Raw genomic sequence first — 12355 nt, 5'->3', positions numbered from 1 at the left:
TCCAGAGAAGGAGACTCCACTCCCTCTCTGGTTGCAGACCTTCTCCTGTCTAACAGCAAGTTGTATCCTGCTCTGCAGATGAGCATCTTTGTGAAATGCTGAGCTGCAGACAGGGGAACTGCTTGCAAATTTGTTAATTCATGTCTGAGTGTGCTCCAAACAGGGCTCTGCTGGTCACCCAACAATTGCAATATGATTATTTCTTTTAGTTATTGAGTTCTAATTATTTTCCTCTTGAAAGCGAAGAGTCTTAGTGCTGGATGCTTTTCTCTAGCTGCCAACATTGCGTTTTGTATATGACAATATCCTCCTTTGGAAGGAGTTGTTTTAAGAAATTCATGCATGCTATAGTCCCTACATTCAGCTGTATTTGTGGCAGGAGTTCCAAAGGGCACATGTGTCTCAGAAACATTGTGACTCTTGCATGAAATGGTAATTTTAATGCATGGAAGATCAGCTTCTGATTTATTTTTATTAGTGCAGATGAAAATTACTATGATGGTTCAAGTAGGGCGTAAAATAAATATCTCTAATCTCATTCCATGAGGAATATTAACTTCAAATTTGGTATTTCTTTTCTTTCCCAAACTACTGGAAAATGCTTAGTACGTGGTTTGAGTGTCAGTTCTATCGTGTTTATGGAGGAAGGTTTCTCTTTTTCTTTTCTCATGCTCATAATAGGAAAAGTGTGTTTACATTTCTGTAGTGTTCTATGCAACATAGAAGTTCCAGTTCCTTTGATCGGGGAAAAAGTCTCAATATTTAACCAGAGGACAGAAATGTGCATTTATCCCAATGGACAAAAACATCACTAGGAAATGGTTTCCCTAAACAGGACTCTGCAGGTGCTCTCAATTTAGAAACCATTGAGACTGGGAAATCAAAGATTTGCTACCAGCAAGAACGTGCAGGCAGCCAGGACTTGTGGAAGGGACTATTTCTACTCTTGTTTTCCTTTTCCCACCTACAGGTGAGAAGCAGTATGGGTCCTGAAGACTTCATAGATATACAAGTAGTTTCTTGGAAGGTTGGCTGTAAATTGAGGTTCTGGGGAACATCCAGCTGCTTGAGTCTCCACTTTGTTTCCCCAGCTATTTTGGCACAAGCTGTGGGGAGGATGAGGTCTTCGTAGACTTCAGCCGTATCCTGTCTGTGACAGGTTAATCTGCTGCCCACGTCTACACCTCGGGGTGGTTGACAGCATCAAACCAGGCCTGGAAATGGAAAGTAGTGCTCCTCCCTGCTCCTGTTTCAGGGGTGGCATGTTATAGGAGATGAGGGGTAAGATGTGTCCCAGCTGCTACAGCATACCTGTCTGCTGTCCTCCGGCTGTACAGCCCTCGTCATTCTATTAGCATGGAAAATCTGTGTGAACTGATGGCACTGGCCATGCCAAACAGATCACTGAAGAAAAAGTGATGATTCTGTTAGCATGGCTCAGCACTCCTGCTCTGAACTAACAAAACAGATGTGGGCAAGTGGAGTTGTGAATAACTAAAGTGTTTTCATCCTTAAATAAATTAGCAAAAGCATGGTTATAGGCAAGCCAGGACTTTGTACCTGCATATGAGAAGATGGATGTGTGGTTCTGTGACTTGGTCCTGTCTCTGGCTGCTGTTGTGAGAGCATCGGGCAACAGTGATGTTTCAGTGGGATTAACTGGTGACCTAAAGAGCATTGTGGGAAAATAGTAAAAGGCCTTGAAGAGAACCTTGAATGATTCAAGTATCGCTTAAAGTATTCGCAGAAGATGCACACGTAGGTATGTGTGTGCGCACGTGTGTGGAATTGCCAATGCAAAGCCTTTGAATTGGAAATCATTGTATAGAAATACAGTTAAAGTTTAGAATGGATTTAATTCAAACAGCCATAGGGAAAAGTCAGGGTATTAGAGCAGTGAAAGATGTATGGCAAAGCATTCACTTCTGTATCAATATATTGATTATACTGAAGGTGGAGTGTGTGCGTGGTTAGCTCTCCTGGTAGGAAAGGGAAACTTATTTTGGGGAATGGGAAAAATCACTGAAAATGGTGGAAGAGATTAATATTAGTGCTTCTTTCTGAAGGTCTAGAGAGGGTTCTTGTGAGTTTTGCTCTGTCTTCCAGTAAGTTGGGCACTGTCTTCTGTGTGGGAACAGCTATGCATGATCTAAAGGTGAAGAAATGAGTGTGGTCTAAGATCCCACAGGTGTAAGAGGAGGAAAATCATTATTTGAAAATATTTATAATGGCAATGAATTTTACACTGCTAAAATGACACTTCTGCTGTGAATAACTTACCATAATGAGAGTCAAGAGTTTGGCATCCTGGTGAGTTGACTTCGGCTGTTTGCAGTGAGGGAGCTGAGAGGTGTTCCTGAGCAGGTAAGGCTGATGTTTATTATTCCAGAGAATAACTTGAATAGTCTTACTGTGTCAGTAGCACATAGCCTGATAAGGATTATCATCTGGTGGCCTGGAGAATGGACATCTGGAGCATGTGGTCAAGATGGTGTCTTATCCTAAATGACTTACCTGCCTAGTAGCACAGTCTGTGAATTCATAGAATCATAGAACGGTTTGGGTTGGAAGGGACCTTAAAGCTCATCTGGTTCCAACCCACCTGCCATCAGCAGGGACACCTTCCACTAGACCAGGTTGCTCAACCTGGTGAGCATCACTTCATCTGGGCTGAGAGCCCTGCTGGTGTAAAGCTTTTTGTAGGTGAGGTTTTGGGAGGAATTTGGAGGAGGTGGCTTTGGCAGTGTTACAGTTTGAGCTGGGTAGAGTCCTTATAAACCACACTAATCTTGTGACTGGTCTCTCTTCTGTCAACTTTGTTAATGGCACCTCTGCCACATCTCAACAGGTTTAGGGTGTTGGGCACTAGCAGACTGCAATGGAAAGCTGCCATGCCTATGTCCTTCATGTGAAGTGGGAACATGTATCCCATTTGTGGTCTCCACCACTATCTTGCACTCAAACCATGCACTCCCCTACTTGATGGTGATGCCCAAGTCCACCACTGACTTCTGCATAGTGCTAAGGATGCTCACCCTGTCCTGTCCATACCTCACCATGTGGTGTGGTGCCCAAAAGCTTAAGCTAACTCCAGACAAACCAGCTGGCACCATAGTTCACTGTTTAAATAAAAGTATACCATGGTCCCAGGGTACTGAGACAGGCTGAGATGTGGGATCTGTGCTGTGGTGCAGGGGACAGAGACAGTGTGTGACTATACTACAGAGCACCCACCTGTCCCAAGGTTCTTCTCTTCACAAGAAGCACCTCATCCCTCTGTCTCCTGAGCTTTTGTATAAACCAATAGGCCCAGCTACCACATTTTCTTTGGCTACTAAGTGCTTAATCTTTGACTGTGTTAATTCCTTTAGGAGTTACTAGTATATTTAAGGGTTGCTTTGTCTCCACTTGTAAATACACTGTTTGTATTCCTGGATGAAGATATTCTCGGAATACTTAGACAAGTGTGAACCCTCCAGTGGGCAGACTCTTATTCCAGAATAATAGGCCTTTGTCCAATTTAACATAATGTACTTTGGAAGTGGAAGTCTGTAGTTTGTTGTGCAGGAAATGGACTCACTCACCAAATCTTCTTAATTAACTGGCACCTATTTAACGGAAGTTTCTTCTTTCTTGTGCTGTTTAAAACATCATTTGTCATGAAAAGTAGCTCTTTCTGGTTTTAGAATTGATCTTTGATTTTACAAGTGATTCCTTCTGCATATTGAAAGGAACTTTTCTGCTACTTCTTGTTATGAAAAAGGGACCTCAGCTTTGAGAATTACAGTTTAAGCAGCTCTGTGCTTGCTGCCAGGAAGCTTTTACTGCGCTCAGGACAGTGTGTCTCTGCTGTTTGATGTCATTTTCTACGTGATGAAAAAATAAAGTAGCTTTTTCTCTTCCACGTGTAGCTCCCACCACTTCTGTATGGTACAAGATTAATCTTCTCTCTGCCAATCTACAGAGCTTTTGCCCAAACCAGAGACACCTAGCAATGCCTAGACACCTAGCAATGCCTACACTGTGCCAACTGTAGCAGACAGAACTCACTGCCTTTCCTCGGTGGGCTTTATTGATATAACCATGCAAACGTTTCTCCTTGGCCGCCTCATCTTTGCTCCTTGCTTTGCTTCAGTTTGTCATTTCCAGGTCACTTCCCCTGCCTTTGTCAGCATGTTTAGCATAGCTTTGTGTAGGCGCTGCCCTCAGGAACACCGTCATGCATACTAAATTCACAACTGGGACCACAGCGTGAAGTGGCCCGTACACTCGGGAGCAAGATACAGCCGTAGGGAAGGACAGACGAGCTGCAAACCTTCTGGAGGTCAGTTCTCCACAGCTGCACAAGCACCTTCTACTGTCCTCCTGGAGTCAGGGTGCTTGGGTGGCCCTCGTACAGGTGGGTGCACCACTTCTGCCATCTCTACTGTCCTCCTGGAGTCAGGGTGCTTGGGTGGCCCTCAGACAGGTGGGTGCATCACTTCTGCCATCTCTGGCTGCTCTGACTTGTCTTTAGTGGTGCCTGAGCCAGTCTATTTTAGTAATGTAATTATTCACATTAAGCGTAATCAATGAGCCACAGAGCAATCTACCGGTGGCTCCAATCAGTGGAATTACTCGGAAGGATCAAAATGAGCTGCTGCTTCAGAAAATGATGCTGTCATTCACACAGAAATGAGTTCAAGGAAACTCCATTCTTTATGCAGGATGGGCTGTGACTCTGAATACCTGTTCACACAAGTCCTTGTCTTGCCATAATGTAGGAGTGAGGGTCTGCATATGTTTGGGAAGGTGAGGTGTTTGCCTGCAGAAGAGCCAGGGTAATAGCCTTACCAGAGAGAATTTGAGTAAAGAGCTGGAGAAAATCCCACAGCTTGCTTCCTCTCTGCTGTCAGTGCTACTGCAATGAGTAAAAGATTGTTTCAGTTGGGTTTAGCTGAGTGTCTCTCTAGGACAACATGGACACAGCACAGGCTGTGACAGCCACCCAAGGAAAGTGGTGGAAGTTTATGCAGTTGTCCAACAGTGAGCTGCTGTGGCTGGTATCTGCTGGCAGAAGCCTGCTGCCCCCATGAAAATGCTCCACATACCTTCAGCACCTCACCATGAACACACACTGGGTAGGTGAATCCTCTTGCTTCTCTCTCACATGTGCTCTTCCTTCCAAATTACAACAATACATGGATGATTTCAGGGAAAGGGGAAGGATTTGATATGAAAAATAGCACTCCTTTGTGCTTGGTGGGACTTTGTCCAGGCTTACAGCTGCATGGAGGGGAGGCCAAATGTGCACCCTCCATTTGAGTGTACCTCTCAGCACAGCTGTGGGAAAACAGCATGTAGCTTGCCAGCCACGTGCTGTGATTTTTATGTGTGCGTCTCTGCACGCGCTGGTTACGTCTTATTCTGCAAACCTGCCTCTGTCTGCCGGCAAGCCCCAAAAAAACACAACTTTGTCTCCTCCCCTACATGTGCTGGATGCCACTTGCTCACCAAGAGCATGGCTGGAAGGTTCTACCTACCCGTGCTCTGATGCCAAAAGGGACGGTCTCTTTCCTCTTCTGGAGTTGTGCATCTCCTGCCTCTCTCTCCCCTCGGGTTTGCAGGTTATGTGGCTGACGGGAGTGGACACCCTGGGCTCCTCCTGTCGGCAATGTTCAGTTTTGACAAGGGACAGAGCAGTCCCTGGAGGATTTTTTACCTCTTGGCATGTTAATTTTTTGCTAGATCAGCAGATTGAACTCAGACTCATCCCACTTGGCTTCTGTCTCTGTTCCAAGGAAACCAGCAGGCAGTGGTGGCAGAGCATGGTCGCACCAGGTTAACATCCAACTACTTACCTTGGATGTGCCTGCAAATAGAAACTGCTGAGCCTTTATGTGACTGTTGTTGGGTTCTGAGTTTCAAAATGCAGCCACAATAAGCTGTTTGGCTTTAAAAAGCTAAAATGTTGTGTGCAATAAGTCATTAATTTGGTGTCAGACTCTTAAGCTGATCAGGGTAAGTGAGAATCAGATGATGGGATCCAAATACTTACATGCTTTCAGGGACCTCAGTTCCCAAGCTAGAGATGAGGTCCACATGTTCATGGTGATCCTCCCATGGTGTTCATGGAAGATACATGCCTTAATTCCTGTAGACTGCTTTGAAAAGCATCAATCAAATGTTCTAGTATGAAGCCCTAAATGCTGGGTGTCTTTGCATTGCAGTCTGTGTTCTCAGCTCTGTGGTCCTTGTAACATCTCCTGGTTGCCATTTTGCATCAGGACTGTAACTGTCCTTATAGCACTGTGTTGCCAGTCCCTGCAATTTTATCTTTAGTTTCATGGTATAGTTTTATCTTAAAATCACAATCCCTAGTCCTGATTCACAACGGTACAGTCTCGGTTTCTATTCTTATTTCTGCTTAGTGTGTGTTGCGGGGGGAGATGGACATGTACAGCCTTTAAATTGGTGAAAGAAGCACTTGAAACACTTGACAGCATTAACTGTAAGCGCTTGGAATCCCAGAGGGAATATAAAGTTGATAGACTTGTGCATGTGTGTTTAAACCTCGAGGTTTTAACATCAGTCTCCTGGTCGGCGTGAAGCCTGTTTCACTGGTGTGGAGCATTCGATGCTGGTGACTGGCACACGCAGCCTTAAACCTTCTGCATGTGAATCAACCAGGCACGTGTGTTGGGAGACTGGGTCAGTCCTGCTGTGTTTTAGCATGTACCACAGTTAAATGGCTCTTCTCCCTGCCTTTCAGGAAAGTACGTACAATTTTTCCCAGCTCCTTGCTTTTTTTGATGCTCTACCTTCTCTTTAGTGGTGCTCCAGGGATCCCAGAGAGGTGCAGCAAGTGTAATTTCCATGTGCTATCTGTAGAACTGCTCTGGTTTTTTGGAGGTAAAACCATGTTTTCCTTCAACTCTGCTTTTTGTTCATAGGCATCGGTGCTTGAGGCAGAACATTTCATTAAAGATTTATGTAAAGCAGGGGCTGGTCTCTGAGGCAGGAGGGTAAAGCTCTGCGCCAGAATGCTAATGCAGAGCTGGAGCAGTTTGAGATGTGCATAATACAGCACCAGTTGGCACAACCCAAGGTTTCAGCCAGGAGAGGGAAACTCGCACCATCTTCATCTTTGCCACCCTGTAACTTTGAGGTTCATTCACATTTCGAGTTATGTGATGGAACAGAAACACCCTGCAGGTGCCCTGAGCATGCACGGGCTGGGAGGAGTGAAGGTTCATCTCTTGGAGCTGGGGTGGCTGTCAGCAGCCCAGCTTGCCAGTATGCTGAGCTGGACTTGTTGGGAGAAAACCACAACCATGTCATTTTGTTCTCTCTCTGCCCTAGCATTGCTTTTCCAGCTGGCATGAGCAGGATGTGGAAGTGAACCTCAGCTTATGGTTGCTTCATTGAGATGTCTCTAACTTTTGCACTGGCTGAAATATATGGAGAATGCTCTTTTTCTCTCTCCCTGATTCTTCACTGCTGTCCTGGTAGGATGTTTGGGAAGCCAGAGAGTCTGTCAAACATGGAGATACTTGTGAAAATCCATAAGTGCATCCAAAAAGCATTAACGTGGGTAGTTTCATTGCATACCTGGCAGTTGCTGTAGCTGCAGTGCTGCTGGAAATCTGACTTCTGGAAAGGCACTTGTGTTCGTACAGAGCTGTGAGCAGGGACTGTCCCAGCCCCATCCACAGCAGCTGGTGCAGAGCCCAACCAACCTGTCTGACAGCGCCAAGTAGAAATTTGACAGCATATGGAGCTTCCCCTGGGCTTCGCAGCTGCACACAGGAACCCACAAGTACTTCTTCAAAATAATGTTGTTTACTGTTCCTGGCAGGTGCTGCTCCTGTTCTTCGCTTTGCAGGCAAAGCTCCTTCCTGTAAGGATGCACCCAAAGCTCCCAGGGACTTGCTGTCCTTCAGACATGTTCATTTATGTATCACTGAGCTGCTTATTTGAATGTAAAGGCATGACAGGAAATGGGGTTTGTATTCATGGAAATGTAATTATGTATGTTGTGTAAACGAACTAGTAAAAGTAATTCTGGAACTCAAAACAGGACAAGATTTGAATACTTATTAACCAAAACAATGGTGGTTGCTGTGTACCTTGGAATAAACACCTCTCTGTCCTATAGGAGAGGCTGTAAGTGTTGTCTGTCCCATCCTCACCGTAGCTCTGGCAGCTGGAAATGACCAATCCTGCAGATCCAGTGTAGGAGGCTTTGGCAAATGTGGTCTTGAATTCTCTTTGCTGTACAGAGAACCTGCAAGTTACAGGATAAAAGACTGGAACAAGCTTGTCTACACAGGCAGTACACTTCCAGCTAATCTCATGAAGATAGGATCTGTGTGTTCCTTTGAAGTCATTCATGGAGAGCCACAATAATGTGGAAATCTCTTGAACTGTCTCCTTCTGCCCAGCAGCTCCAGCTGGGATCAGCAGCCAAACTGCTGCTGCATTGTATGTATGAGAGGGAAATGCTGCTGTAGGGCTCTGGGCACGCAGAGGGTGGTGGGTGGCAAACGGCCTTGTCAAGAGATCAACGGAGGAGGGTTTGATTTTGCAAGCTGAAGTATCAGCCATGTAACAGCATGAGCGTGAAATAGCTTTCTGAGCTGGAGAACCCAAAGATCAGTGTGCGTTGCAAATGCTTCTTGTGGTGTGAGCTCCCAGCTTCCATCAGCTGTACAAAGCAATTGCACTTCTTGTCACTAAGGTGTCAGACCCCAGGGTTGAATTGGTTTCACTAATTTCACCGTGTACCTGATCTAACAGAGTAGACCATGACTGTCACATCTGCAGTTTGTTTTAAGGTAAGGCACTCCACAGATTAGAAGTCTAAGTCCCAGTCCTCTTAACATCAGTCATCTGCGTGGAGGATGCCAGCCCTGTGTGTGTGTATTTTAACAGGCACACACCAGCTGATTTTTGCTTGGTGTTTGCCAGAGGCAGGTAATGCCAAGCTGAGGGCTTTTTATAAGAGAATGTTTTGAAAAACTTTGAGTTACTCTGGTGCAAGTCAACTTGGTTGCTATGTGAGTCAAGCTATAGAAAAAGATTGGCCAATGTTGTTATCCTAGGCAAGGAATAATTCTCTAGTTCTCCTAAACTGTGGAATATGAATTGAAAAAATCCAAATCTCTTGCTACATTTTTGTGGTCTCCATTTTTGGCAGTGCAAGTGACGTAGGGCAGCTAAATGTCACAGGGCTTATCTGCTGCGTCCTCAGCAATGAGTGTGGGCAACCATCAGCTTCCAGCCACTTTCAGCCGCTCGGCAAACAAGCACTGGAAATGGCTTTGGTGCTACAGACAACGTAGGGTCTAGAAATAACAAGGTTGGAAGTGATAAGTTATTGTTTCCCAGCAGCTTTGGAGGACAGGGTATACTTGAAATAAATCTATCAGGTAGGGTTTCAAATTGGCCAGGGCTGTAAGCAACAGTTTATTGAGCTTATTTATGATGTTGCACCTAGGAAATGAAATGGAGAAATGTCAAGTGCTTTCAACACCAGCCAGCACAATTTAATGTCCCCTCCCCCTTGCTTGGAAGCTCTGTCTTGGCTTCATGCCGGAGGCATATTATTGTAATAAAACACATTCACATTCTAGGTGGTAAATGGAATTTACCCGATAATTAAAACTACAAATAAAATAAATTCATTCATCATAATCTTCATTCCCAGCGTAGCTTACATTCTTAGCACTATATATGGTATAAAAATGTACACCTTGGGGTTTTTAGCTGTTCATGCCGTAATGACCAAATCCATCTGTGAGAGTCTTGGGAATCTAAACTGAAGCAAAACCACACAAAAGCTACATCTGAGCAGTTCCCTTAAATGATGTTTCCACAGTCTCTTCTCCTCTGTTTGGACTTTGGCCTGGTCTGAAGCTCATCTTCTTCCGGGACTGCTGGTTGTTATCCTTATACAGAGACAGAACAGTCTCAAGTTCTTCAGCTGAGTAACCATCTGTCTGCCCTCCCACACGGACACCTGTAGATGAGTTAATGTTGAGAAGAAAACAAATCATTTAAATCATTTTAAAGCCTGAAATGCATCTTTCTACAATCTCAAAAGTTTCCAGTGTGGGTTTTTTGTGTGTTAATAGGATAGGGACATTCTTAGGGGTAAAGTTTGTTCGTTATATTAAAATTATGGCATTTGGTTTGGTAGAGTTGCTTCATAATTGTGCAAAGGGTATTTTTGATGCCTTGGTTACAAGGCGTGCGTTGAACATGGGTCACTTGGACATGCAGAAATGAATATTAGTTGTCCTGAGGGCCAGCAGCCCTTCTACAAACCTGAGGACAGGGAAGAGAGACACGAGATCTGCAGGCTATTTTGCAAATCATGTCTCTCTGTGTAATCTTACTGAGTAAAGCCTTAGTAAGCAGTCGCGTAATCCGGTACAAGTAGCACAATTGAGCACGGCAGTTTCTTTTCAGCAGAGTGCTTGCTAATATTAGGATAAACTTACATAAAATAAAAAATTAAAGACAACTTTGAAATAAATCCTGAAATGCAGCTAGAGGGATCTTGGATTAAAAACCTCTTGCGTGCTGCTTTGTGAACAAACAACTTCATCCGTGATAGATTGTGTGCCCTGAGCGTACATAACAAGACAATTAAGAGAAAGCACAGTCAATGGAATAATATTGTATTATCTTTTTGTTTCACATAAGTCCTGTATCTCCTTTCCACTGCCAGTTTGCTGTAAATTGCACCTTGTCATTAATAGGATTATTGATAACTCTTGCCAAACACAGCTCCTGCAGAATTTACTGTTTGCTAAAATGCCTCCTTCATCATTAAAAAGTGTTACTAATATGCTTTAAACATAAATCTTGTACAGTGTTAATGCTCTAGGTTACAGCCAGCAGCAAGTAGAGCTCTGCAGATTGCTAAAGCTGGAAGACAGGGACGCATGCCTGCTTTGGGCTGAAGTGTTTCAAGCTATTTGAATTTTTTTCAAGTATGTAAACTATTAAAAGTGAATTTGCCCTTCCCCCTGGGGCAGATTCAGGGGTGAATACCACCCTAGATAAATCAGCTTGTGCCATGATTTAATGTTCACCAGACAACTAATTCTTCTTGCTTTTGCTATCTCACCTTGCTTGTTTGGAGGCAGCAGCTGAGGTGCAGGTGTCCCCAGGTTGTGCTGCTGGTGTTGGCTCTGTGGGGCTCTGCACCTTGGGAGGTGGCACTGTGGATGGTTTACCTTGGCCATAGGGACATGCAAGTTCAAAGTTTGATGGTCTCTGGGAAGTCAGGTGAAGGACGTGGGTTCATATCCAACAACAAAAAGCTGTTCATTGCCTGCCAGCAAGGCTGTCAGCAGTGGGGCTAGTACGTCACCCGCTGTCACTTAGCCAGGACCCAGGATGGATGAGTGCAAAGCACAGGCTTGTTTTGGGCTAAAAGACAGCATTGTGGCTAGAACTTTCTCCAAACCACTTTTCTTTGCTGAGTAACAGCATGTCTCTGAAGTTTGGGTTCAGTTTCAGCCAGCTGCTTCCTGGCCATCCTTTGTCCCATCCACTGTCCTCCCCAAGGTGCAGTGGATCCCCTTGGTACCTGCAGTATGGCTGTGTAGAGTGAAGGGCAGGCGGTGCTCTGTCTCCTCTGCCCTTTGACAGCTTCTCAATTCCTCCCTACGTGTCCCTTCGTGTTGTGGTCCAGGAGGTGCCAAGTGGGCTCACAGGGTGAGGCTCAGTGATGGAGGTGCCGTTGCCAGTCACTCCAGTTTATTTGGAAGAACTCTGGTACAGGGTTACCCTGGACTATGCTCCTGACAGGCAGCACTTTAGATCTGAAAGCTGCAGAGGGGTCTGGAGGAATGAGAACAGATGATTCCCCCATCTCTGATGAGACCCAGAGATCATCTGTCAGTTCTTCAGTCCCACCTCCAGCTTGAATCCTTATTGTTGTCTAGAGCATCAAATGCACTTAGGTGATTGCTGCTGTTCCTTGTGTGCTCAGTCTCTGTGCAGTATTCTCTAGTGCTCAGTCCAGCTCAGACTTAAATAACACAAAGATATTTAATTGTATCTCAGAGGCATGATTTATTTTTATTTGAGGGAGCCGTGTGGTATCAGTCTGGAATTGTAACAAGACATGAACAGACTTGCCTTGGTACCACCCTGACATTTCAGCACGGTAACCAGATTCAGGCTGAGCAAGGACAGTGCAGAGCAATACCCTGGGATTTTCATTAGCAACACGGTGATGTTCAGATGTCTTTGAAGTCCAAGACCTCCACGGAATTAGAGTAATGACCGCTACTCATTCTTGTGGCCCTTTCTCTAGCTCATGTAAAGCAATGATTTGAGACAGCCTGCCCAGTCATTT

This window comes from Antrostomus carolinensis, unplaced genomic scaffold (assembly GCF_000700745.2).
Source record: "Antrostomus carolinensis isolate BGI_N321 unplaced genomic scaffold, ASM70074v2 scaffold14325, whole genome shotgun sequence".
Lineage (NCBI taxonomy): Eukaryota > Metazoa > Chordata > Aves > Caprimulgiformes > Caprimulgidae > Antrostomus > Antrostomus carolinensis.
The sequence above is the reverse complement of the archived record's forward strand: the minus strand, read 5'-3'. Positions refer to the sequence as shown.